At 43.4% G+C, this 27938-nt stretch overlaps 1 long non-coding RNA gene across 1 annotated transcript; it reads left to right on the top strand.

Annotated features, from left to right (window-relative positions):
* Window positions 1-102: 102 nt before the first annotated feature.
* On the top strand, window positions 103-27704 carry LOC140204477 (uncharacterized). The gene is made up of 6 exons (XR_011887638.1): window positions 103-198; window positions 16402-16491; window positions 16709-16866; window positions 18103-18233; window positions 20309-20464; window positions 27589-27704. It is a non-coding gene; the product is annotated as an uncharacterized lncRNA (long non-coding RNA).
* Window positions 27705-27938: the final 234 nt, after the last annotated feature.

A 27938-nucleotide genomic window follows, 5' to 3' on the forward strand; every position in this document is an offset into this window, starting at 1 on the left:
ATATACCTGAGCCTTTTGCACAGTGCTTTATGTCTTGTAGTTTTGTGATCTGCCTGCACAGTTCTTTGGCTTTTAGCTATCCTTCCGTTTTGCCGCAGGTTGGACGGAGTACAGCTGGAGATTACCGCACGTTTGTTTGGGCTCCTCTCCCGAAGGAGGTCGGTCAGGTGGAACGCCAGCAGCAAGTAACGTTCGAAGGTAAGGGGAGTTTGAAAGCTTCCGATGCACCCAGCTTGCTCGTAGAGTGTTGCCCAAAAGAGGGACCTTAGATGCTGCAAGTCGATTCCGTTCCTCAGTGAAGTTACTGATTGGTTCTCGGAACGCAGGAGAAGTCCACGATTGGTTAATGTCAAGTGTAAAGGAGAACAAAATAAATGTTACTCCAGATCTGATACAGGACAAAAAAAAAACACAAGATAACCAACACAATAAGATAAAGAACACTGTAATTTAAAAAAAACGGAATAAATATAAAAACATAAGATAGCTTATATACACAGATTTCAAAATGGACATTCAACCCATGAACTCATTACTTTTTTTTGTAAATTTTCTGTTTTTTGCACTACTTGTTTAAATTTATCTATTTAATATACTGTACATATACTTGCTGTAATTCACTTGTTATTGCATTGTGCCGCTCCCGCAAAGTTAACAAATTCCATGACGTATGCCAGCGATGTTAAACCTGATCCTGATACAAAATTTAAAGAGTGCAAAATGAGAGCAAAAAAAGCAGCGAGGTGTTGTTCATGGGTTCAGTGTCCATTCAGAAATCTGATGGCAGAGGGAAGAAGCTGTTCCTGAATCATTGGATGTGTGTCTCCAGGCTCCTGTACCTCCTCCCTGATGGTGGAGGGGAAGAAACTGTTCCTAAATCGCTGAGTGTGTGCCTTCGGGCTCCTGTACCTCCCCCCTGATGGCAGAGGGGAAGAAACTGTTCCTGAATCACTGAGTGTGTGTCTTCAGGCTCCTGTACCTCCTCCCTGATGGTAGCAATGAGAAGAGGGCATGTCCTGGGTGATGGGGGGGTCCTTATTAATGGATGCTGTCTTTCTGAGGCATCACCTTTTGAAGATGTCCTTGATGCTGAGGGGGAGGGGGGTGGGCTATTTCCTGTGTTGGAGCTGCCTGTGTTTGCAACCATCCGCAGTTGTTTCCAATCCTGTGCAGTGGCCCCTCCATACCAGACCAGTGATACAGCCGGTTAGAATGCTCTCCATTAGAAGTAGAGCTACTAGGACTTGATGTTTCAATTCTTTATGGTAAGTTGGCACTCTCGATGCTGGCAGTGGGCTTGGAGTGGTGACAAGGGGGGAGGGTAGGTACGTCATCGGGGTCATCAGGTGGGCACTCTCCTTTGACGTTTCGTTGATAAGCCCACGACGTCTCCAGAGGGCTCAACGGTGCTACCTGGTGTCCCAGATACACCCCCCTCAGTTCCATACCCTCCTGTCTTCATCTTGCAGCCCAGTTGTTGTCTTTCCTTTTAATCCAAATCCAGTTGCTGCTTTCTTCTGCTGCATTTGACAAGGACTTGATTGCTTGTTGGAGGGAGTGACCCCTCACCCCCATCTTCTTCAATAGACTGGTCGTAGATGTGGCAACGAATCCCCTGCATCCCACTTCTGCAGGGAAAATCTTGGTCTTCCAGCCATTCTGGGCAGCTTCAGTTGCCAGTTCGGAGTACTTGGTCTTTTCCCTCTCATAAGCTTCTTCGACACCATCTTCCCATGGTACTGTCAATTCCACAACATATGCCAGCTTGGCTGTTGTGGACCACAGGACCATGTCTGGCCCGAGTGCTGTAGCCGCAATGTCTGGGGGAAACACAAGCTTTTTTTCCAAGTTCATGTCCATTTTCCAATCCCGAGCAACCTGCAGCATGCTTACATCTTTCGATGTTATATGGTGCTCTGGAGGTTGGCCTGCTGGTACAAATCGTGTGATGTGGACATTTACTGCCGATGTTTGTGGGAGAGCATTTGTGGTGATTCGCCTCTATTCCAAGATTGATGCCAGCTGTCTGAGAACTTGGTTATGCCGCCAAGTGTACCGCCCCTGGGTGAGGCTCGTGGTGCATCCTGTTAAAATGTACCTTAGTGATCCAGGTGCTTGACAAAGAGAGCAAGCGGGGTCTTCTCCCCACCACTGGTTCAGGTTCTGGGGTGTGGGTAGGAGGTCATAAGTGGCTCTGGTGACAAAACTTAGCCGGGATCCCTCCATCTCCCAGATGTCACGCCAGCTAAGTTTCCTCTTTTCCAGGCTCTCCCAATTAGTCCAGTGGTCCTGCTTGGTCATTGAGAGGGCTCTGGCGTGTCGCTCTGCCTCCTCCTGTCTTCTCAACTCCTCCACCATGAGCCATCCCTTTTGCACTGGTGTTGCCCTGTGCCATTGAGGAGCCTTTGGGACAAGCCCGAGCCCGGCTCTCCCATGTTGGACTTGGCCACCCACATTTCTGAAGTGAAGAGCAGACTTAGCACTCTGAACGGCTTCAGATGGAGTCCACTTCCTCTCCGTTGCCACACAGGGGGCCACTGTTCGAATAACAGTATCTTCAGATTCAGTGAGTGCATTTGAATTCTTCCACAAGACTTGCAATTGGTGATTCCAATTTGCCGTTCCCTCACAGTCCAACAAGACCACCTTGCCAGATTGGGGAGAGGCTCAGGAGTAAACCCAGAGGGAAAATTCTGAAGCTGGAGTCCCTACATTGAGTTCAGCACTAACTGGAAACTCCTCTGACATTGCCGGTGCCAAACTGTGGATCTCTGCCATTCCTTTGCATTTGTCAGCTGCATGGAGAGAGCTAGCCTGCTGTGTGGGCAAAAACTTGCTCTCCGTGTTGTACTTCCCTGGCTTGCACATCATGTAGACAGCTCGGACACAACATCCATGGTCCATTCTGACCAATGGAGGACCTCCAGGTCTAGCTCATTAACAGACTCCTTCAGCGGACTGGAGGACAGTCTCCATATGAAAGACCGGAAGAACTTAAAACATTGGAGCAGCCTATCGAGTCTGCATTGCCCTTTCATCACGGCTGATCCATTTCCCTCTCAAACCCATTTTCCCTTTAACCTCTGACGCCCTATCTAATCATTTGGTGATGCATTGCCTGAGCTGCCTATTCAAACATCCAATATCAGTCCATCCTTTCTGAGATAAGGGGCCCAAAAGTGCACACAAGACTCCAGGTGAGGCCTCACTACTGCCTTATAATGCCTCAGCATTACATCCTTACATGCAGAAAGACTGGAATCCTCTCTCTCTCTCTCTTACTCACGCTGACACCAAGCTGTCTGGCCAGGGCAAACATCTGCCAGCAGGTTTGGTTGCTAACTTGAAAGCCAGCTCACGTTCCCAACCTCCGAACCAAAGCCCTGCTTGTGCTGAAGGCTAAAGCAGTGAAAAGACCCATTGGCGTGACCCTCAGACGTTCCTTCAACGATATCCCTGCAGCTGAGGACAGGAGTCCTTTAATAGAACATACAACAGTATAGTACAGGAACAGGCCCTTTGGCCCTCAATGTTGTGCCAGACCAATTAAATTAGTAATCAAATAGCTAACTAAGCTCATCTCTCCTGCCTACACAATGTCCATATCCTCCCATCTTCCTCACATTCTTGTGCCTATCTAAACATCTCTTAAAAATCTCTATTGTATCTATCTCAGCCACCACCACAGGCACCCACCACTCTCTGTGTAAAAGATCTGCTGTCACATCTCTGAAATTACCCTCACTCACCTCCTCCTCTCCTTGGACTCCCCGCTCTGGTTCTCTGCCTGCTCTGGATCTTCTCATCTCGAATTGCCGAAGGGACATCAACCGTCTCGACTTCATCACTCCTTCACTCCTCTACTGAACGCACTGCCCTCTGCTCTCCCCGCACCAATCCCAACCTGACCATCAAACTGGCAGGCAAATGGGATGCTGTTGTAGTGTGGCCCACTGACCTCTACTTTGCTGAGGCCAGGCGGTGACTCTCAGACACTTCCTCACACCTACCCCTCGAGGAAGACCCCACCCCACACCATCAGAAAACTGTCTCCGACACATCACTGACTTCATCCACTCTGGAGAACTCCCAACCGCTGTTACCAAACTCATAGTTCCCTTACCCTGCACTGCTCGCTTCTACCTCCCACCAAAGATCCACAGATCGGACTCTCCGGGTTGGCCTGTTGTCTCTGCCTGCTACTGCCCCACTGAACTCATGTCCTTATATCTCGATTCCATTCTATGCCCTACACAAAAAGCTGCCTGATATTCAGGAGAACATAGATGGGTCCCCGAGACCAGAACAGCACCTTATACAAAGTGGAAATTTCTCATCAGTCAAGCCTTGGAGTGAGACCATAAGCACCAGACTGCCACCTCCTACATAGGAACATAAGAAATAGGAAAAAGGAACAGGTGTAGGCCATCTGGCCCATCAAGCCTACTCCACCATTTAATAAGATCATGGCTGATCTGCCCATCGACTCATCTCCACCTACCTGCCTTTTCCTCGGAACCCAGCGGCCTCAATGACTACAGACCGGTGGCATTGACCTCCCACATCATGAAGACCCTGGAGAGACTTGTTCTGGAGCTGCTCTGGCCTATGGTCAGGCCACACTTATCCCGTCCAGTTCGCCTACCAGCCCCGACTAGGAGTTGAGGCTGCCATCCTCTACCTGCTGAACCGTGTCTACCCCACCTGGACAAGCCAGCGAGCACTGTGAGGGTCATATTTTTTGACTTCTCTAGTGCGTTCAACCCCATCCTCCCTGCTCTGCTGGGGGAGAAGCTGACAGCGATGCAGGTGGATACTTTCCTGGTGTCATGGATTCTTGACTACCTGACTGGCAGACCACAGTACGTCTGTGTGTCCGACAGAATGATCAGCAGCACCGGGGCTCCACAGAGGACTGTCTTGTCCCTCTTTCTCTTCATCATTTACACCTCGGACTTCAACTACTGCACAGAGTCTTGTCATCTTCAGAAGTTTTCTGATGACTCTGCCATAGTTGGATGCATCAGCAAGGGAGATGAGGCTGATTACAGGGCTACGGTAGGAAACTTTGTCACATGGTGTGAGCAGAATTATCTGCAGCTTAATGTGAAAAAGACTTTAAGTGGCTGGTGGTAGACCTGAGGAGAGCTAAGGTACCGGTGACCCCTGTTTCCATCCAGGGGGTCAGTGTGGACATGGTGGAGGATTACAAATACCTGGAGATACGAATTGACAATAAACTGGACTGGTCAAAGAACACTGAGGCTGTCTACAAGAAGGGTCAGAGCCATCTCTACTTCCTGAGGAGACTGAGGTCCTTTAACATCTGCCGGACGATGCTGAGGATGTTCTATGAGTCTGTGGTGGCCAGTGCGATCATGTTTGCTGTTGTGTGCTGGGGCAGCAGGCTGAGGGTAGCAGACACCAACAGAATCAGCAAACTCATTCGTTTGGCCAGTGATGTTGTGGGGATGGAACTGGACTCTCTGATGGTGGTGTCTGAAAAGAGGATGCCGTCCAAGTTGCATGCCATCTTGGAGAATGTCTCCCATCCACTACATAATGTACTGGTTGGGCACAGGAGTACATTCAGCCGGAGACTCATTCCACCCAGATGCAACACAGAGCGTCATAGGAAGTCATTCCTGCCTGTGGCCATCAAACTTTACAACTCCTCCCTTAGAGGGTCAGACACCCTGAGCTAATAGGCTGGTCCTGGACTTATTTCCTGGCATAATTTACATATTACTACTTAACTATTTATGGTTTTATTAGTATTTATTATTGCAACTGTAACAAAAACCAATTTTCCCCGGGATCAATAAAGTATGACTATGACTAATTCCCCTACTGTGCAAAACTCTATCCAACCTTGTCTTAGATATATTTACTGAGGTAGCTTCCACTGCTTCATTGGGCAGAGAATTCCACAGATTCACCACCCTCTGGGAAAAGCACTTCCTCCTCATCTCCATCCGAAATCACTTCGCACAAATCTTGAGGCTACGTCCCCTAGTTCTAGTCTCACCTTCCAGTGGAAACAATTTTCTTGCCTCTATCTGATGTTACATACCCCATAACTGGGTTGCCAAACCAGCAGAAATGGACCACTTAGTTGGAGTCTGGATTACTGGAACTAAGAATGTTTTATTAAAGAAATAAGCAACACAGTACTCTAATCATAAGGATATAAATGCAACAGGTTAGCAATGATAAAACACACATGTACACAGAACTAGGATAATAGGATCAATCAAGCTCTATCGCAGTCTAGGGGTAAAATGATCAGTCTCAAGTGACACAGAGTTCAGTTCAATTTAGTTCAGTTCTCAGTAATCGCTGTTGTGCCGTTGGGGAGAGAGAGAGAGAGAGAGTGAATGAATATGCAAATCGGATTCCAAACAAACCTTCGATATTCCTCGCAGTTAGCTTTTGGGCGAGCCCTTTGTAATGTCTTCTGAGGTCACCGACTGTGACCCCTCCATTCCAGATACGATCGTTCTTCTGCGGTGAGCCCAGCACCCAGGCAAGGGCGGACACACACACCGGGTTCCCGCCGACCGTACCGCGTCTATGGCTGGGCCCGCGAGCAGACCTCCAAAACTTTCACCAACTTGTGGGGGCACACCGCTTCCCGGGTCTCGTTACCTCGTGGTGTCGTGGTGTGTCTGTTGCCTTAGCGAACCTGTCCCTTTTATCTCCCTGCTGGGGTATTGTCTGTCCATCAAACTTCAAACAGTTCAGTTTCAAAGCAACCGGTCTTGAAAATTTTTGTTAATATCTCTCGTCCCCCATTAACATTTCTGAATGTTCCCCCATTGTCCTCTTATTGGCATCAATCTTCTGATAATTTGGTCTGTTGTCACACTGATCTATTTCCTTCATAATTTTGTATGTTTCTATACGATCTCCTCTCATTCTTCTGAATTCCAGCGAGTACAGTCCCAGGCTACTCAATCTCTCCTCATCGTCTAAACTCCTCATCTCTGGAATCAACCTAGTGAACCTCCTCTGCACCGCTTCCAAAGCCAGTAAATCCTTCCTCAAGTAAGGAGACCAGAACTGCATGTAGTACTCCAGGTGCAGCCTCACCAGTACCCTGTAGAGTTGCAGCATAACCTTCCTGCTCTTCAATTCAGTCCCTCTAGTAATGAAGACCAACATTCCATTTGCTTTCTTGATAGCCTGCGGCACCTGCAAACCAACCTTTTGTGATTCATGCATAATTACTCCCAAGTCCCTCTGCACAGCAGCATGATGGAACTTTTTACTGTTTAAATAATAATCTGCTCTTCCATTTTTCCCTCCAAAGTAGATGACCTCGCATTTACCAACATTGTACTCCATCTGCCAGTCCCTTGCCCACTCACCTAACCTATCTATACGTATCTCTCTGTATCTTCTACACAATTTACTTTTCCACTCAATTTGGTATCATCAGCAAACTTAGATACACTACACTCGATTCCCTCTTCGAGATGGTTAATATATATCGTGAACAGTTGCAGGCCCAGCACCGACCCGTATGGCACCACCGCTCACCACCGATTGCCAACCAGAGTAACACCCATGTATCCCAACTCTGCTTTCTTTCAGTTAACCAATCCTGTATCCATGCTAATACATCACCCCAACTCTTTGCATCCTTATCTTATGGATAAGTGTTTTATGCAGCACCTTATCAAACACCTTCCAGAAATCCAAGTAAATAACGTCCATCTGTTCTCCTGTATCCACTGCGCTCATTATAACCTCAAAGAGCTCCAGTAAGTTTGTCAAACAGGATCTGCCTTTGCTGAATCCATGCTGCATCTGCCTGATGGATCCATTTCTTGCCAGATGTCTTGCTATTTCTTCTTTAATGATAGCTTCAAGCATTTTCCGAACTACAGATGTTAAACTTACTGACCTGTAGTTACCTGCTTTTGCCGACATCAGTTTTTGAACAGTGGCGTGACATTCGCCGTCTTCTCATCCACCAGAACCTGCCCACAGTCCAGAGAATTTTAGTGGATTCTCACCAAAGCCTCTACTATAAATTCTGCCATCTCTTTCAGGACCCCAGGATGCATTCCATCAGGTCCAGAGGACTTATGTATCTTCAGGCCCACAAGTTTGCTCAGCACTACCTCTTTAAAGATAGCTATTGTATCGAGGTCTTCACCTCCCATCACTTCCATAACATCTCTCTTTGGCATGTTAAACATGTCCTCCACCATGAAGACCAACACAAAATAGTCATTCAAAGCTTCTGCCATTTCCTCGTTACCCAATATCAATTCCCACTTCTCATCCCTCCAAGGAACCTACGTTCACTTTAGCCACCCTTTTCCACTTTATATAATTATAAAAACTTTTACTCTCAGTTTTTATATTTTCTTTATTTTCTTTCTTTATTCCCTTTCGTTATTACCTGCTTGATGGCCCTTTGTTGCTTTTCAAAATTTTCCCAGTCTTCCAGTTTCCCACTACTCTTGGAGGCTTTCTATTCACAGGCTTTTAGTTTGACGCCTTCTTTTATATCCTTAGTCATCAAAGACTGGCTCTCCCCACTTTTACTGTCCTTGCTTTTTACTGGAATATACTTTTATTGAGCACCATGAAAAATCTCTTTGAAAGTCTTCCACTGTTCCTCAGTAGTCCCGCCATATAGCCTGTGTTCCCAGTCGACACTAACCAAATCCTTCCTCATCCCATTGTAGTCTCCATTGTTTAGGCATAATACACTAGTGTTATATCAAACTTTTGCACCCTCCATTTGTATGGGAAACTAAATCTTACTGTGATCAATCTTTCCAAGAGGGTCCCTAACTACAAGATCACTAGTTTTAACGTCAGTAAGACCAAAGAACTGATTGCAGACCTCAAAGGGTAAGATGAGGGAACACACATCAGTCCTCACAGAGGGATCAGAAGTGGAGAGAGTGAGCAATTTCATGTTCCTGGGTGTCAACATCTCTGAGGATATCGATGCAGTTACAAAGAAGGCACAACATCGGCTATATATCATGAGGAAGCTGAGGTGATTTAGTATGTCTGCAAAACACACTTGCAAATCTCTACAGATGTACCATGGAGAGCATTCTAATCGGCTGCATCACCATCTGGTATGGTGGTGGGGGTGGGCACTGCACAGGACCGAAAGGAGCTACAGAAAGTTGTGAACTCAGTCAGCTCCATCATGAGCACTAACCTCCCCAGCATCCAGGGCATCTTCAAGGAGCGATGCCTCAAAAAGACGGCCTCCACCATCAAGGACCCCCATCGCCCAGGGCATGCCCTCTTCTCACTACAACCGTCAGGGAGAAGGTACAGGAGCCTGAAGGCACAAACTCAACAACTCAGGAACAGCTCCTTCCCCTCAGCCATCAGGTTTCTGAATGGACAATGAAACCATGAACACGAGCTGACTACTTTTCTCCCCCTCTTTTTGCACTACTTAATTAATTTAACTATTTTATATATATATATATACAGTAATTCACAGTTTTGTTTATTATGTATCACATTGTACTGCTACCACGTAACAACAAGTTTCACGACGTACCCCAGTGATATGAACCAAATTCTGATTCTGTTCCGTATCACCAGTGATGAATCAGCACACTTGATCAGAATCAGGTTTCACATCATTGACATATATTGGGAAAATTGTTGTGAAACTTGCGACATAAATACACTGTAAGTTGCAATAGGAAACATACTAAAAATTAAACTAAATGAGTAGTGCAAAAAGACTGCAAGAAACAGTGAGGTGGTGTTCCTGGGCTCAATGTCCATTCTGAAATCCGGTGGCACAGGGGAAGAAGCTGTTCCTGAATCATTGACTGTGGGTCTTCAGGCTCCTGTACCTCCTCCCTGATGGTAGCAATGAGAAGAGGGCATGTCCTGGGTGGTGGGGGTCCTTAATGATGGTAAGAATATATAGCTGTGGAGGGACAGAACATAGAACCTGACAGCACAGTACAGGCCCTTCACCCCACGATGTGGTGCTAATCTTTAACCTACTTTAAGGTCAATTTAACCTTTCCCTTCCACAGAGCCCTCCATTCTTCTGTCATCCATGTGCCCATCTAAGAGTCTCTTTAATGTCCCTAATGTATCTGCCTCTACCACCACCCCTGGCAGGGTGTTCCATACACTCACTACTCTGTGTGAAGAATTTACCTCTGACATCCCCCCTATACTTCCCTCCAATTATTTTAAAATGATGCCCCCCTTCCCCATTAGCCACTTCCAACCTGGGAAAAAGTCTCTGACTGCCCATTTGATCTATGCCTTTTTCATCTCCTCCATCAAGTCACCTCTCACCCTCCTTCGCTCCAAGGAGAAAAGCCCTAACTCATTCACCCATTCCCATAAAGACATGCTGTCTGATCTGGGGAGCATCCTGGTAAACCTGATAAAGTTTAAGGGAATGGGGGATTCTCAGATCCCTGTAAACAATGGACTCGGTACTGACTATGTCTGTGACTGCAGTGTGTTTGAATAATGTCTCACAGCTGCTTTCTTTGGAGCAAGATAAGGGTTAAGGTTCGTCCAGATCCACAGAAGATGTCTCTGGGCTTTTCACACCTTTTGATTTTGACAAAAAGCAGTACCTGATGGAAATTAGACAGAACATTGCTTTCTTAATTAAAACACAAATTTGACTTATCTTTGTAATTATGTTGTGGCTCCAGCAAACCAGGTAGGACATTCCTTACTTTAATTCAGGTGGCTGGGGCGTCGATCAAACTGATTGTTCATTGTATCAGTAGTCCATTGACTTGGCCGGAATAATTATCAAACTGATTGTTCATTGGTATCAATAGTCCATTGACTTGGCCGGAATAATTATCAAACTGATTGTTCATTGTATCAGTAGTCCATTGACTTGGCCGGAATAATTATCAAACTGATTGTTCATTGTATCAATAGTCCATTGACTTGGCCGGAATAATTATCAAACTGATTGTTCATTGGTATCAATAGTCCATTGACTTGGCCGGAATAATTATCAAACTGATTGTTCATTGTATCAATAGTCCATTGACTTGGCCGGAATAATTATCAAACTGATTGTTCATTGTATCAATAGTCCATTGACTTGGCCGGAATAATTATCAAACTGATTGTTCATTGGTATCAATAGTCCATTGACTTGGCCGGAATAATTATCAAACTGATTGTTCATTGTATCAATAGTCCATTGACTTGGCCGGAATAATTATCAAACCGATTGTTCATTGTATCAATAGTCCATTGACTTGGCCGGAATAATTATCAAACTGATTGTTCATTGGTATCAATAGTCCATTGACTTGGCCGGAATAATTAATCAAACTGATTGTTCATTGGTATCAATAGTCCATTGACTTGGCCGGAATAATTATCAAGCTGATTGTTCATTTGTATCAATAGTCCATTGACTTGGCCGGAATAATTATCAAGCTGATTGTTCATTTGTATCAGTAGTCCATTGACTTGGTCGGAATGGTTATCAAGCTGATTATTCTTTGTATCAATAGTCCATTGACTTGGCTGGAATAATTATCAAATTGATTGTTCTTTTGTATCAATAGTCCATTGACTTGGCCGGAATAATTATCAAGCTGATTGTTCATTGTATCAATAGTCCATTGACTTGGCCGGAATAATTAATCAAACTGATTGTTCATTGGTATCAATAGTCCATTGACTTGGCCGGAATAATTATCAAGCTGATTGTTCATTTGTATCAATAGTCCATTGACTTGGCCGGAATAATTATCAAGCTGATTGTTCATTTGTATCAGTAGTCCATTGACTTGGCCGGAATGGTTATCAAGCTGATTATTCTTTGTATCAATAGTCCATTGACTTGGCTGGAATAATTATCAAATTGATTGTTCTTTTGTATCGGTGGCCTTATAACTTCTGACAATTCTGACATCAGGCAGTGAATGTGTTGAACTGCCGGGGAGATCAGAAAGGTTCTCTCCCTGATGTCGGGTCCCAATTCACTCGCCGGCTGAGCTCGAAGAAATAAACGGGTGGAAAGATAAGTAACGATCTTTTTTGTACTGTTGTTCTTTGATCCAGCAAAGTTACGTTTACAAACCTCCTCTGCACCTTTCCAATCATGAAGCAACCAGAACACGACGCAATTGTGTTGTGGGTAGTGGGGAAGTGGTGTGGGATTAGAAAGAGGGCGATAGGATTGGGGAGGGATCATAAAGGGGTAGTAGAGAATGTGGTTAAGACCATAAGATGCAGATCAGAATTAGGCTATTTGGCCCATCAAGTCTGATCTGCCATTTCATCATGGCTGATCCATTTTTCCTCTCAGCTGCAATCTCCTGCTTTCCATATAACCATATCACAATTACAGCATGGAAACAGGCCATCTTGGCCCTTCTAGTCCGTGCCGAACGCTTTCTCTCACCTAGGCCCATCTACCTGTACTTGGCCCATAACCCTCCATTCCTTTCCTGTCCATTTTCCTAATGAATTTTTTTTTCATGACAAAATCGTACCTGCCTCTACCACTTCTACTGGAAGCTCGTTCCACACAGCTACCACTCCCTGAGTAAAGAAGTTCCCATTCTGTTACCCCTAAACTTTTGCCCCTTAACTCTCTTGTTCTAATGTCCTCTTGTTTGAATCTCCCCTCTCTCAATAGAAAAAGCCTATCCATGTCAACCCTATCTATCCCCCTCATAATTTTAAATACCTCTATCAAGTCCCCCCACAACCTTCTACGCTCCAAACATTAAAGACCTAACTTGTTCAACCTTTCTCTGTAACTTAGGTGCTGAAACCCAGGTAACACTGTAGTAAATCTCCTCTGTACTTTCTCTGTTTTGTTGACATCCTTCCTATAATTCGGTGATCAGAACTGTACATAATACTCCAAATTTGGCCTCACCAATGCCTTGTACAATTTTAACATTACATCCCAACTCCTATACTCAATGCTCTGATTTATAAAGGCCAGCACACCAAAAGCTTTCTTCACCATCCTATCCACATGAGATTCCACCTTCAGGGAACTATGCACTATTATTCCTAGACCACACTGTTCTACTACATTCCTCAATGCCCTACCATTTACCATGTATGTCCTATTTTGATTAGTCCTACCAAAAAGTAGCACCTCACAGTTATCAGCATTAAACTCCATCTGCCATCTTTCAGCCCGTTCTTCTAACTGACCCAAATTCTCTGCAAGCTTTGAAAACCCACTTCATTATCCACAATGCTACGTATCTTAGTATCATCTGCATGCTTACTAATCCAATTTACCACTCCATCATCCAGATCATTAATGTATATGACAAACAACATTGGACCCAGTACAGATTCCTGAGGCACACCATTAGTCACTGGCCTGCAACCTGACAAACAGTTATCCACAACTACTCTGGCATCTCCCATCCAGCCACTGTTAAATCCATTTTACTACTTCAATATTAATACCTAACAATTGAACCTTCCTAACTAACCTTCCGTGTGGAACTTTGTCAGAGGCCTTACTGAAGTCCATATAGACAACATCTGCCACTTTACCCTTGTCAATTTTCCAGGTAACCTCTTCAAAAAATTCAATAAGATTTGCCAAACATGACCTTCCATGCACAAATCCATGTTGACTGTACCTAAACAGACCCTGTCTATCCAGATAATTACATATACCATCTCTAAGAATACTTTCCATTAATTTACCCACCAGTGATGTCAAACTCACAGCCGATAATGGCTAGGTTTACTCTTAGAACCTAGCAATTTACTCTTAGGTTTACTCTTAGAACACCTCCACCACCATCGCCAGCAGCCCATTTGACGCACTCACCACTCTCTGCATAAAAAACTTACCCCTGACATCTCCTCTGTACCTACTTCCAAGCACCTTAAAACTGTGCCTTCTCGTGTTAGCTGAGAAAAAGCTTCTGACTATCCAAACAATCAATCACCATCTTATACACCTCTATCAGGTCACCTCTCATCCTCCGTCGCTCCAGGAAGAAAAGGCCGAGTTCACTCAACCTATTCTCATAAGGCATGCTCCCCAATCCAGGCAACATCTTTGTAGATCTCCTCTGCACCCTTTCTATGGTTTCCACATCCTTCCTATAGTGAGGCGACCAGAACTGAGCAGAGTACTCCAAGTGAGGTCTGACCAGGGTCCGATATAGCTGCAACATTACCCCCCCGGGCTCGAAACTCAATCCCACAGTTGATGAAGGTCAATACACTGTATGCTTTCTTAACCACAGAGCCAACCTGCGCAGCAGCTTTGAGCGTCCTATGGACTCGGACCCCAAGATCTCTCTCATCCCCCACACTGCCAAGAGTCTTTTTCTTCATTAATCTTTTCATTGATTTAAAAAAAGCATAAATACAATCAAGAAGAGAATTAATTCAAATATATATATCAGTAACAATATAATCCAAGGTTAAGATAGACATTGTCAAAATCATAGATATTGTTAAACTAGTATAAAATATATAATAAAAAAATGAAAATAACAATTCTCTTTGCAGTTTATGAAGAGAAAGGGAAAATCATTGGGTTTTAAATGAAAAGGAAAAAAAACCCACTACACTAAAAAACAAAACAAAAAAAAAAGGACTGGGCATTCCATTTTGAGGATACAATCAAAAAAGAAAGAAAGAAAGACTTTCTGATCAAATCTAAAACTTTGAAAAAAGGTCACCATATTGCTAAGAGCCTTACCATTCATACTATATTCTGTCATCATATTTGACCGACCAAAATGAACCACCTCTCACTTATCTGCGTTGAACTTCATCTGTCACTTCTCAGCCCAATTTTGCATCCTGTCAATGTTCCGCTATCCACACTATCCACAACCCCGCCAATCATTGTGTCATCTGCAAATTTACTAACCTATCCCTCCACTTCCTCAACCAGGTCAATTGGTGGCCACCGAGAGGTCCTGTTGTCCTCTGCTGGATGGACTGTAGGCGCTCGTCAAAGTGGTCTCCCAATCTGGGCCAGGTCTTACAGGTGAAATGTTGCCTCACCTGGAAGGACTGTTTGTGCCCCGAATGGTAGTGAGGGAGGAGATCCAGGGGCAGGTGTGGCACTTCTCCTGGTGGCCACCAATTTTAATTCTATTTGCCATTCCCATTCCAACATGTTGGTCCATGGCCTCCTCTACTGCCGCGATGAGGCCACTCTCTGGTTGGAAGAACAACTCCTTATTCCGTCTGGGTAGTCTCTAACCTGATGGCATCAACATCAATTTCTCCTGCTTCCGGTAAAGACCCCCCCCCCCACTTCACCATTCCCCATTCCCATTTTGCTCCCTCACCTTTTCTCCTTCCCTGCCCATCACCTCCCTCTGGTGCTCTTCCCCCTTCCCTTTCTTCCATGGCCTTCTGTCCTCTCCTATCAGATTCCCCCTTCTCCAGCCCTTTATCTCTTTCACCAATTTCTCAGCTCTTTACCTCACCACTCCCCATCTCCTGGTTTCTCCTCTCACCCACAACCTTGTACGTCTTCCCCCGCCTTCTTACTCTGATCTCATCTTTTTTTTTCTAGTCCTGATGAAGCATCTTGGCCCAAAACGACAACTGACTGGTTCAAGCTGACAGGAAGGTGACAGTAACTCAAATCACCTCACGTTACAACAGTGGTGTGCAGAAGAGCACCTCTAAACACACATGTCGAACCTTGAAGTGGATGGTGAAGAATACCATTTTCACAATACCAGTAATATTATTGAAAAAAAAATAACGTTGACTTGCAGTCTATGCAGAAGTAGACATCATGGTACTTGCAGCTGCCTAAATTGACATACAGTGGCAGGAAAACGTTTGGGCACCCCTGGTCAAAATTTCTGTTACTGTGAATAGTTAAGTGAGTAGAAGATGAACTGATCTCCAAAAATCATAAAGTTGAAGATGAAACATTCTTTTCAACATTTTGAGCAAGATTAGTGTATTATTAGTTCTAACTTTGGTTAGTGAACTGCTGCATGTACTCTATTTTGCAGCAAGTGTTTCTCTGCCTATTGATGCAATGCTCACCATTAGCTTCGATTTTTTTAAAAATCTGATTTTATATTTAAATTGTTTCCTGATGTCTCCCTGCTTATGATCTCAATGAGTCCACAACTGTATTTGCTGTTGAGAGTGTGAGCCACGTCTCCAACGAGGCCGTGACTCTGGCCGGTCGGTGTCCGACGAGGTTGGGGCTTTATGTGCGTAATTGGTATTTTGGGGGATATCAGTATTTCTTTCCTTCCCTGTTTGCCCTTCATCTGTTGGCTTACTGGGCCAATTAAGAAGGCATTTAAGAGTCTATTGCTTTGCTCAGCTGTGTGTTTGTAGTATTCTGAGCTTTAAGAGTGCATTTAGTGAGTTATGGATCTGATTGCACTGTACAATGACAGCTTTTGATTATAATTACAGGAGAATGGTACCAGGAGGACAGTGTCAAAATCAAAATGCATTTCCTGCCACTGGGGATCTCAGGACATGTGTGATAAACAAAACAAAATGGTATGTGAGAGTCCATTTGATTCTTGCAGCTATTACTGCATTGAAGCAGGTGGATTTTAATTGGAAATTTAAGCTTCAAGTAGCAATAAATGAATAGAAACTAAGTAAAATTGTAGTTGATTTGACCCTGCTGAGGTATGTATTTTGAATGATAAATAATTGGTTGAATTGGAAGCTACTACCTATTATAACTTTGATTTGATTGCATCCCTAACAGAGAAAGTATCTGAGCAGAGTCATATTGAGGGCAGGATTCATGCGCTGAAAGATGATCTGAGGAAACATAAATCTTTTGTAAAGAAATTGAAGAAAGAGCAGAAGCTTCGGAAGGAGAGATTGAAGGCACAGGAGACCAGTCTCATTAAAGAGCTAAGGGTAAGATTATCGTCGTACCTTCTTACCTTGACTGTCCTACCAGTCTTTGATTAGGGCAATAAGAAAGTTGTATGTATATACTACTCCAAACTCAATTTGCTCTCCACAATTGTTTAATTTGGAAAATTGTTGAGGAAATTAAGTAACACATAAAGGTTGCTGGTGAACGTTTATGTGTGTTGCTTGAAATTCCAGCACCTGCAGATTTCCTGGTGTTTGAGGAAATTAAGTATATGATTATTCAAAGGACTTGATCTGCCTTTATTCTTTTTGTTTCTGGTCCATTGCTGGAAAATCCTTTATATCACCCTCAACTCATTCTTAGGGCTCTTTGCATTGCTATATTGCTTCTGACTTTCGAAAGTCTTTGAAAAGTATGCAGCATTCAATAGTGCGTTCGGTTGTCTCTCCCCAATCGCTGCTATTCTCCTGCTTTGTATCTGCTATGTTAAAGCAGCAGGAGGCAACGCTTTCTGAAAGTTTGGAGAAATCTGGATTGTTGCAGTCTTTACAATTTATTTTTTACAGCATTTAGCCAAATTGATTTGCCATCCTCTGAATATTTTTAGTTGTCAGCCTTGATTAATTTACCAACTAAAATTGGATTTATTAAGTTGAAAATGCTTTTGCTGATTTGTTGAGTTTGCAGACACTGCCTTCGTATGCCGATGGAAACTGTTTCCAATATTCTGAGACATATGTGAATTTTGGACTGTACTTCATATTGGTTTCCTTCAGGTTTTTGGTGTTTTGTTAATTGTGGCTGGTTGGTGGGTGGGTGAGCTGTAAATATTTTGTGTGTAAGGTGGGGGTTGGGGGTTTTGATGTTACTGTCATTGGTCTGTTTTGCAGGTGAGGGGGTCGGGGATTGTTATTGTAATTTTTTTTCCTGTGGGGGAGCAGTGTGGATTTAATGCTATTGTCCCCGATTTTTCTGCAAGTGAGCAGGTCAGGGATTGTTATTGTCGCTGTTTTTCTCTGTGAGTCAGGGGATTGCAGATTGTTATTGTTGCTGTTTTTTTTATGTGAGTCAGGGAGTCGGGGATTGTTACTGTTTCTTATCTTTTTCGTACTGATGGTGGGGGAGAGTTGGTGTCTTTTCTTTCATCAACTCTCATGGTCTTTCTGTATTTCAGGACTATCTGGAGAAGACAAGTATCAGAGTTGTACATGCCTACTTTGACAATATAATGAACCTTTGAACATTTCACCGTTTTCTTTCTCTTGTATTACCAGTCTTGTGATGAATCGATTAAAAGGACTCAAGCAAAACTAAGCAAAGTGTCCAGTTCCACCAAACCACAAATCAAAACCCCTTCCTCCATTGCTGCTGAGAAGCCCAAGGCTGAACCACTTTCTCTACAAAGGTAATGTCACTGGGCAATACAGCCTTAGTTGGAAAAAGACTTCTCAGAATATTGGTAGTATCACTGTTTTATAAGTTAAACATAATGGGATGCCTTCTCCCCTATTGAAAGTACTTTTTTTAAAATTAGGTTGCACGTGACTGTTGTTCATTTATTTAGCAGACTTCTTTAATGAGTAGTACAGTACTTTCTACTGAGGAGGTGGAGCATGAAACAATGACAGTGACTTTTGAAATATTATTTCAGCAATTCTGTTTCTCTCTCTTTAGACACTGCTTCACCTGCTGAATATTTCTGTCATTCTCTTTACATTTCCAGCATCTGTGATATTTTGATTTCTGTTTTCAAAAAGTTTACCTAAATTTCTAGCAGGTTTTCTTTCAATAGCTGATTGTTCCATCCAGTGACATAATTCATTCAATTCTGCAGTTTAATGATAATCTGTAAAATTTGCTGTGCTGTTGAGACTCTGGGATTTGCCTCAGAAATGTTGTGAGTAGCTTACTGTAACGTGCACGGAATCAGGCAGAATTTGTGAAAAGAAAAGCAGTCTACAATGTCGATCTGCGATCCTCTGCTCTGCAAAATTCCAAAGACAATATGATATTTATCTGCCAAGCTCTTAAGCTCAAAATTAGTTTTCTGCTTTTTGTTTTCAGGACTGAATCTGCAAAGAGCTGGAAAGGGTGAAGGATCTAATGTGTCATTGAGTTGCATTGTTAAAAAGGGTACATCTGCATCTCAAAATGTTCTCTCTGTAAACACCTGAGATGACACATTCCAAAAAAATTGATAAAAGGAAGTCTTTTAAGTTGAAAGTTTAGAAGTATAAATACTTTTAAAAATTAGTTGAACAACTAAATTGTGTTTCTAAAAATAAAAAATAAAACTTACCTGCCTATTTCCTAAGCAAAGCTCATAGAACCATAAGAATAAATATGATGGGAACTATATCTATGATGGTCGAGAAAAGACCTACCCATTCTAATTCCACGTCCTACCTCAGGCTCTGTAGCCCAGTTGATCGCAGCTCTTCAGATATTCATTTACTTTTTAAATATGAGGGGAATTTATACCTTGGAAGTATTTCAGATCCCTCTACCATCCTCTGAGTGAAAATACTTTTAATACTACCAGCAGTTACTATGGACTTCAGTTTTTTTTTAATCCCCCGTTCAGGAAATAAGTCCTTCTCATTTCTGCCATTTAATCCTCCCAACTGTATACATCTCAAGACTAGAAAACAACCCAAACTTATCTAATCTTTCCTCCATAGCTACAGTTTTCCAGGCTTAACAATATCTCCTGTAAGACCGACCTGGAGTCCCACAATCCAGGCTATTCACATGGTTCGGTATTGAAGGATTACTCTACCAATAGAGATGCAATGGTATTCGGAAGCCTGTCTGGTTTTATCAATGTAACAAATAATGTTGTCCTAATTTTAAAAAGAAGTAGGAAGTATTCTTCCTCGAGTTCTTGCCAATGTTTTTCTGGCAACCGACACTTAGAACATTATCTGGTCTGTCATCTCTCCATCACTTCAGTCACTTACAGTTGCCTGGCCCAGATCACTTTATTTTCACTGTGGATTTAGTGTTTATACGTTTTCATCCCCTTCCAGGAAGTCCTTAAAGTTCTGCTTCTTTCTAGACAACAGACCTTATCAGTTCCCCTTCATCACCATCTTTCCTCACCTGGTAGAACTAGTTCTTACTCTCAAGTTTGACTTAGGTTTCTCCCACTTTCTCCAAACTAAAGGTGTAGCCTCGGACAGTTGCATGGGCCCCAATTAAACATGCCTTTTCAGCAGTTATAACTTACAAGTTCAGTATCTCCATTCCAGTACTTGTATCCTGGGAAGATTCCAGCACACATTGCAAAGTAATGAAACCTGTTGCTACTTTCTAGGTGATCTGAATGGATATCATCTGGGAAACAATTGTTATATTGTCAGTATTTATTTTTATGATTTTTTTGATGAGATTAGTTCTTCCTAATGTTAACTTCAGTAAATTAATTTTGTTTTTTAATGAAGAACCAGCTCAAACCCGGTTTGAACATCTTTTTCACAGGATTTGGTGAGGCTGTTGGCAGTTGAGGGTTGTGTGAGCACAGCCCAGCTGCTGCCCCAGGAAGACCTGGAAGCGTTGGTGATGCCGACCCTCCGGCAGGCAGTGGATTGTAAATCCTGGCGTGTTTGCTATATGGTGGCAGACAAATTTTCTGAAGTACGTGTTATTGCTACAGCACAAAGTGCATCTCTTTGGTATGATGATATGGTGCATTTATGTTTTAAAACTAGTCTTTAGGTTTTCTGTTCCAGCTCGAATCCCTTCTGATTCTGTCAAAAGCCATGAAAACACAATTAGTTCCTCTAATAACAGCAACACACATCAAAGTTGCTGGTGAACGCAGCAGGCCAGGCAGCATCTCTAGGAAGAGGTGCAGTCGGCGTTTCAGGCCAAGACCCTTCGTCAGGACTAGCTGAAGGAAGAGTGAGTAAGGGATTTGAAATTTAGAGGGGGAGTGGGAGATCCAAAATGATAGGAGAAGACAGGAGGGGGAAGGGATGGAGCCAAGAGCTGGACAGGTGTTAGACGAAAGGTAATACGAGAGGATCATGGGACAGGAGGTCCGGGAAGAAAGACAAGCCAGCGGGGGGGCGGGGTCCCAGAGGATGGGCAAGGGGTATATTCAGAGGGTGGCCACACATTTTAATTCCACATCCCATTCCCATTCTGACATGTCTATCCATGGCCTCCTCTACTGTAAAGATGAAGCCACACTCAGGTTGGAGGAACAACACCTTATATTCCGTCTGAGTAGCCTCCAACCTGATGGCGTGAACATCGACTTCTCTAACTTCCGCTAATGCCCCACCTCCCCCTCGTACCCCATCTGTTACTTATTTTTATACATACATTCTTTCTCTCACTCTCCTTTTTCTCCCTCTGTCCCTCTGAATATACCCCTTGCCCATCCTCTGGGTCCCCCCCCCTTGTCTTTCTTCCCGGACCTCCTGTCCCATGATCCTCTCATATCCCTTTTGCCTATCACCTGTCCAGTTCTTGGCTCCATCCCTCCCGCTCTTGTCTTCTCCTATCATTTTGGATCTCCCCCTCCCCCTCCAACTTTCAAATCCCTTACTCACTCTTCCTTCAGTTAGCCCTGACTAAAGGTTTCGGCCTGAAACGTCGACTGCATCTCCTCCTAGAGATGCTGCCTGGCCTGCTGCGTTCACCAGCAACTTTGATGTGTGTTGCTTTGATTTCCAGCATCTGCAGAATTCCTGTTGTTTTAGTTCCTCTAATATAGTTTTAAAAAAATCATTAAGTCAAGCACCTGTGTATTTTTAATATAAAAGCTATTTGACTGACATGCCAAAAGGTGCTGAGATTTTTTTTTCCAGATTCATTTAATTATCTTGTTTTTAAACATGGATGTGAAATAGAACAAAGTTGGTCTGAATTGAGCTCAGATCTTTTTCAGTGTATCTGAAGGATAATCCTGTGACAAGGGTTTAGAACAAACTTGTTGGCCTAGTGCCAGGGATCTGGGGATTCAGCACGTGCACAGGTTGATGACACTGATATTTTTTACTTTTGACTGGAGGAAGTTAAGAGGAACTTCAGTTCTGTTTAAAAATGAGCCGAAAGGTCGAAAAGCCAGTAGTAAGCTTAAACAAATTTTCAAAAAAGCCTGAGGAGTAATGGGACTAAAAGGATACAGTCACATGGGCTTTCACTGCAGCTATCTTTTGGTTGTCCAAACATATCCCTGTACACACCTTCGCCTTCCTCTCCCTGGCATCAATAATATCAGGGCTGCTTCATACTCTCGTGTGGAGCCCAACATTTTCATCACCTTTGTCACCAACTTTTATCTTGCCGCAGAGTTACCTGGATTTACAAATTTATTCTGACACTTCGCTTCCTTTTCTGAATCTCCAACAGCCTCTCATTGAGATCTTCTGCAAACTCTCCAACTCTTTCATCTATCTCCTCCACGAAGGGTGCTATTTCCTTACTTTCACCTCATCCCAGTATCAGGTTTAATATCACTGGCATACGTTGTGAAATTTGGTTGTTTTATGCCAGCAGTACAAAGCAGTATATAATTTTAAAATATTACTATATATATTAAATGTGTAGATATTTAAAAATTACTGAGGTAGTGTCCATGGGTTGATTGTGCATTCGGAAATCTGATGGCAGAGGAGAAGAAGCTGTTCCTGAAATATTGAGTGTGCCACCTGTACCCCCACCTTGATGGTAGCAAAGAGAAGAGGGCATATCTTGGGTGATGGGGCCCTTAATAGATGCCCCCTTTTTGATGCATTGCCTTTTGAAAGCGTCTGGATGCCAGACAGGCTAATGCCTGTGATGGAACTGGCTGATTTTATAACGACTTGCAGCCTTTTCTGATCCTGTGTCGTGTTCCCTCCATACCAGACAGCAATGCAACCAGTTAGAACATTCTCCGTGGTACACCTCTAGAAATTTGAGAGTGTCTTTGATGACCTGCCAATTCTCCTCAAACTCTGAATGAAATGTAGCCACTTCTGTGCGTTTTTTTTTGTAATTACATTGATATGTTGGGCCCAGGACGATCCTCAGAGACTTTGACACTCAGGAACTTGAAACTACTCACCCTTTCCACAGTCCCCTTGATTGGGACTGATGTATGTTCCCTTGACTTCCCTTTCCTGACGTCCGCAATCAGTTCCTTGGTTTTACTGTCATTGTGGTAAATTTTGTGATGTAGTGCATTAATTAAATGCTGCTTAAAGCTTTTGATGGACTGGACCTTGCTGGTTCCTTCCCACTGCTGACTTCACACAGACCAGGTATGGTGTAGGGAGGTGGTGATTCAACTTCACCTTCCTGTGGTCCACAATCAGTTCCTTGGTCTGACTGACAAGTGCCAGATTGTTGCCACACCACTCAACCAGCTGATCTATCTCACTCCTCTTCGGCTCCTTGTCACCATCTGAAATTCTGCCAACAATAGTTGTGTCATCGGCAGATTTATAGCCCTTAAGAGCAGTCTCGGCCTGAAAGATCGACTGTTTATTTCATTTCCATAGATGCTGCCTGGCCTGCTGAGTTCCTCCAGTATTTTGTGCTGGGTTTCCAGCATCTGCAGAATCTCCTGTGTGTTTATAGTTTTTGAACCAGATGGTCTTTGTTCTCAGTATAAAACTTGTTGCCTCAGGCTTCCTCCTGGTGCTCCGGTTTCCTCACACAGTCCAAAAGCATTCCGGTTAGTATGTTAAAGGGTCATTGTAGATTGTTGCACAAGTTGGTGGCTTACTGGCGGTGCAGTTTGAAGGGCCGGAACAGCTTGTTGCGTTCTGTGTCTCCAATTAAATCTATGCCCTTTAGTCTTAGACTTTCCCAGCCTGGGAAAACACTCGGATCTACTGAAATCAACGTGCTTTTCTCACCGCAGTGTAATCCAAATCTTCAAGGTAAGGCACATTGCCTACATAGGTTAATTGCAAACAATAACAATCAGGTTAATATTATTTAACAATCAAGAAACATTGTTTAATGATTAAATAACATTATTTAGTTGTTTTTTTGACCTGAGAAACTGGCTGATTACAATTGCCCACGTTGTTGTCTGTGTACCATACTTTCGAATTCAGAGCCATCAACGACAATATTTTCTCAACTTTGCCTTTCTTTAAAAATTTAAAATTCCGTCTCTTAAGGCCAGAAAATTCCGGTCCCACCCCAAGGCATTGAGATTAAATCTTTCTGTTCTCTATGAGTGTAAAATCTGTACTGAAGCAGCTGGTTTATCTGTGGATATATTATCAAGGATAGATCATTACAGCTGTAGACACCAACAGAATCAACAAACTCATTCGTAAGGCCAGTGGTGTTGTGGGGATGGAACTGGACTCTCTCACGGTGGTGTCTGAAAAGAGGATGCTGTCTAAGTTGCATGCCATCTTGGTCAATGTCTGCCATCCACTACATAATGTACTGGGTGGGCACAGGAGTACATTCAGCCAGAAACTCATTCCACCAAGATGCAGCACAGAACATCATAGGAAGTCATTCCTGCCTGTGGCCATCAAACTTTACAACTCCTCCCTTGGGTCAGACACCCTGAACCAGTAGGCTTGTCCTGGACTTATTTCATAATTTACTGGCATAATTTACATATTACTATTTAACTATTTATGGTTCTATTACTATTTATTATTTATGGTGCAACTGTAATGAAAACCAATTTCCCCTGGGATCAATTAAGTATGACTATGACTGTGACTATGTTTTACCTGGGTAACACTAAAGAATACTACTTCTAAATGGACATCATTTATCTAACCATTCCCTTTTTCTCCCCTCTCATTTATTTCTTTACCAGAGCATGAGGTATCCAATCATTGATAAACATCTGAACACAACGGCAACATTTCTCTGGGTTTCTTTCCTCTTACCCCATGGCTTCACGTGACCCTGATTGCAGGTGGGGGGGTGGGGTTGGCTAAGCAGGTGCTACACCTTGCCCAAGGGTGACCTGCAGGCTAGCGGAGGGAAGGAACGCCTTACACCTCTCTTGGTAGAGATGTATTTCCACCCCGCCACCCATGATAAAATTACATAATTCAAAACTGTAAACCTGATCGAAAATTAAAGCAAATTACAGATGGACCGGTGTTCAAAAGGACACAGAAAACACAGCCATTTTGTCAGCTTAGGATTGTTACCCTTGGAACAGGCAAAGACTTTATATTGTTTGTCTTTATAAGATAACTAACCCGTGTTCAAAAATAAGCTCTATGTAAGGTAACACACACAAAAATGCTGCAGGAACTCAGCAGGTCAGGCTGCATCTAAGGAAGTGAATAAACAGTCGACGTTTTGGGCCGAGACCCTTCATCAGGACTGGAAAGGAAGGGGGAAGATGCCAGAACAAGAACGTCGGTGGGGGGTGGGAAGGGGAGAAGGGGAATATTCTAGAAAGTGATAGTTGAAGGAAAGTTCATGGGAAAGGGTTCACACAAAATGCAGGAGGAACTCAGCAGGTCAGACAGCATCTATTGAAGTGAATAAACAGTCACATTTTGGGCCAAGACCTTTCATCAGGACTGGAAAGGAAGGGGGAATATGCCAGAACAAGATAAGGGTTGCCAGAGCACTTGTGAAATTGGCACCAACCCATTATTGGAAAACAATTGCATTATACTGGTACAGAGTTTATTGTATTTATAATGTTCTGCTATCATTGCTAATGACAAACCATAACAAAAGGCACTTTCTATGCTCAAGACCACATATAAACTAATCTTGCAGTGAAGTCCGTAGCTAAAGTACAGTTCAGATTTTCAATTTTGAAGTTGCTATTTTCAGAGTACATACAGGTTTCCCCCGCCATTCGAAGGTAGAGCGTTCCTATGAAACGGTTCGTAAGCCGAAATGTAGTAAAGCGAAGAAACAATTACCATTTATTTATTTGGGAAAATTTTGTGAGCGTTTGCTAACCCAAAAATAGCCACCAAATTATGCCAAATAACACATAAAACCTAAAATAACAGTAACATATAGTAAAAACAGGAATGATATGATAAACACACAGCCTATATAAAGTAGAAATACCTTTCCACAATCATTGCCGGCAGTGTTCTCCGTAGCAAAAATCTCACGCAAGCGCCATCGGCAGGAAATCTCACGCAAGTGCTGTTGGCAAAAACACTCTCTCCACTAACCTTTAAGCTATGAAGCTGCCAAATCATACCAAATAACACATAAAAATACACAGCCGATACAAAGGAGAAATAATGTATGTACAGTGTAGTATTACTTACCAGAATCGGGAAGGCAGCGCCGAGCACACTGATGATGGTGTGTTAGGTTGAGTCAGAGTTTGGATGGTGCAGTGGCCCCCACCCTCCAATCTGCAGAGCGATACATTGCTGCGAAGCAGGCAGGAATGCAGCAGTAGCCGGGAGGCACACAGCACATCTTTAAGAAAAAAGCCGAAATAAACAAGCTAATTAATTAGGTGCCGCCCGACATGTAACTGTTGGCCCAGATCAGTGCCGATTTCCGATTGCGTCATCTCTGATCTGGGCCGGCAATTACGTGTTGCTGGCACCTAATTAATTAGCTTGTTTATTTCGGCTTCTTTCTTAAAGATGTGCTGTGTGCCTCCCGGCTACCGTTGCATTCTCCACAAATCGATATCTGTCCGTGGCCTGGGGGTTGGGGTGGTGGGATACTGGGGTGTCATCTCATCATCGTCTGTTTCCATTAGAGCGGGCAGCTCATCTTCTACCTCTGCCCGCCTCGGTGTCGAAGGTCGAGGTTCGTCGTCTGCTGTGGCTGATGTGGAAGGCTTGCTTGACTGCTGAGCCCTGCGCACTTTTCTATCACACAGTTCTTTGTAAGGACTCAAACCATCCTGCAAATATCTCCTAAACCGACGTACCCTTTCAAAATTAAAGTCGTACTTTATCATTACTCATTCGGTTTCCATTGTTATCCTTTTCTCTTCCAATTGCATCAGGTCTTCATCTGTCAGTTCTTGGTCATGGGATGCCAAAACCTCTTCAACATCATGTCCGTCAGCTTCCACAAGCCAAACTCACGTTGTTCTTACTTCGTTCACCACCATCGAAACGCTTAATTATGTCTAGTTTTACACTAAGTGTAACACCCTTACGAGCTCTTTCAGGCTTTTCCGATACCTTAGAACTCATCTTGCAAATGGCTGCTCACAGGCTCGTGTTTAAGCAATGCCATTCCGAATCCGGGGGAGAGCAGCTACTCAGATCGTGTGCTGCCTTTTATCGACTGCTGCCTTTTATCGCCCGCTGATTTTTTTTTCTTAACAGTGAAAACGCCTTCTGAAAGCGAAAACAGGGTACTAATCTAGGTCTTTCGTAACAGTGAGGTTACCACACACAACCCTGAGATTCATTTTCCTGTGGGCATACTCAGCAATTTCTATAGAATAGTAACTGAACAGGATCAATAAAAGATAAAGTACAAATGCAAATATAAATAAATAGCAATAAATAACAAGAGTATGAAATAACAAGATAAAGAGTAATTAAAGTAAGATCATTGGTTGTGGGAACATCTCAATCGAATGAGTGTACTTATCCCCTGTTGTTCAAGAACCTGATGGTTGAGGGTTAGTAACTGTTCTTGAACCTGGTGGTGAGGGTCCTGAGGCTCCTGCACCTTCTACCTGATGGCAGCAGCGAGACGAGTGTGGAAAAGAAAGATGGTGTTGTCTTTGTGATTCCTCTGTTCACGTGTTAATGCACAGATTGCTGCTATTGAAACCCGCTCTATCTTTGTTACTCATTTACTTTCTCTTGCCTTTAAAGCTTCAGAAAACCGTGGGTCCTGAAATTGCGGAAAATGATCTGGTTCCTGCTTTCCAAAACCTGTTGAAAGATTGGGAGGCTGAAGTGCGAGCAGCTGGGGCCAACAAAGTTAAAGGTTGGTTGGGAATTCTCATTCTTGTCTTTTCCATCCGGTTTAAGATGTTGTTGGTGAAGCACCGTGACAACTTTCTGGCAGCAGAAACAACTATCAATTACTTTACTAATAGACTCTTGTTCTGGGCAATGACACTGCAATCTGTGCCTGTAACTTTCCTAGTGGAGACGAGCCTTTGATCCAGCTGTACAACCTGGCATTTTGCACCAGATACAATAGGTGATCCCAACAGACT

The sequence above is a fragment of the Mobula birostris genome, chromosome 10 (genome assembly GCF_030028105.1).
Source record: "Mobula birostris isolate sMobBir1 chromosome 10, sMobBir1.hap1, whole genome shotgun sequence".
Taxonomy (NCBI): domain Eukaryota; kingdom Metazoa; phylum Chordata; class Chondrichthyes; order Myliobatiformes; family Myliobatidae; genus Mobula; species Mobula birostris.